We start from the raw sequence: 1586 nt of genomic DNA on the forward strand, positions 1-1586 counted from the left end.
ATTAGTATATCAAATGGAGATGAGAAGTCCTTGGTTTGATTGCAATGAATGACACCTCTGCCAAACACTTAAAATTATGGGAACAGCAAAGCAGGCTGTGCATCTTCTGTCCAACAAGATAATCTTCATATCATGTGTAATGTTTACTGCATATTAATGGAAGTGTTAGGTTTTGATGAGTGTTTCTCAACAAGTGACTGCTAAAGCGTTTCACGTGCCACAAGAGAAAAAGCAAAGAAGAGTGAAGTTGCAAAGTCAGGTGGTCAAACATTGGGAAATACTTGGACTCAGGTCGCTGGTGCAACTTTAACTCTGCTGGCTTCTTGGGAGGTTTGTGATACAATCTTTAATAATCTCTTTCTGCGTTGGTTTGTTTGTTTTATCCCCCAGTACAAATTCTCAGGCTAGTTACCACTTAGACACTCTACTAGGTCACAGAGTCCAGTATCTTTGAATGCAGTGTCAAGATTTCCACATAAGCTGATGAGTTAATTGGCAGCATAGTAACAGATCATTAGTCTTTGTATGCAAAAGTTGCCATCAGAGAGTGAGACATAGTGGGCCGCAGACTTTTGTCAGATCATGTGTGGGTTTTCTCCATGAATTCTAAGATATTCTGCAATCTTTGTTGTCTTAAATTTGTGGCTGCTTTTACCTCTATCTCCTAATCCCTTTCTGCTTTTTCTCATGTCCTTCCCAGGCTTTAGCTCCTGGTCCCCTTCCAGCTTTTCCCAGTTCTCTCTGCATTACTCCACTCAGGTATACTGTCTAGCCATTTTTAACTCTCATGAGCTTTGCTTCCACAGTCATGAGCTGAATCACATTCACTTTAGCCTAGAGCACATTTAGTCCAGACAGAACATCTAAGACTTGTTTATCAACCCCTATTGAGAACATATGAATGTTTTTCAGACTCTTGCAACTTGTCTCTGTTTACATGGTACCTGGCAATTTGGTAATTTTACAATGATTTCTTCTACTGTCATTGTCAGAAGAGGTTTGGGTATGTTTTAGCTATGCAGCCATCATGGACACTTTCCATTTTAATGGTTAAATTATGAAAAATATACAAGCAACTGAATTGGAACTTGTTAAGCAGCACTCACTGTAGGCATATTTTGTCTGCTTCAGCTTTGGCTGAAATGCCTACAGAGAACAAGGAATGGCAGCAATGCATACTCGCTGATAACATTTCCATCCCATACAAACCTTTCCCATTAATAATGGAAAGCTCCCAGCCAGAGAGAAGTTAATTTTAACTGAAGTGCTCCCATCTTTTCTGCCTCTAGGATACACGTTCACACCTCTACAACACGTAAAGCAATCACCTTAAAGATAGATTGTCTAATTTAATATGATTAGGAGATTGCTACACTGTATAAGATTCATGAAACTGAGTATAGATAACATGCTCCAGCTATGACATACACCCTTCTCCCTTTTAAACTTATTACAGAGAAGGCTCGAGATCCCCTGGTGAGCTTCTTATCTCCAGTAATTAAGAACATCCTAATGGGCACGGTAAGTGCCCTTCAGTGCATGTTGGGATGGACATATAACATCACAGCCTCTTTCTGCCTGACACG

Source organism: Melopsittacus undulatus, chromosome 9 (assembly GCF_012275295.1).
Source record: "Melopsittacus undulatus isolate bMelUnd1 chromosome 9, bMelUnd1.mat.Z, whole genome shotgun sequence".
Lineage (NCBI taxonomy): Eukaryota > Metazoa > Chordata > Aves > Psittaciformes > Psittaculidae > Melopsittacus > Melopsittacus undulatus.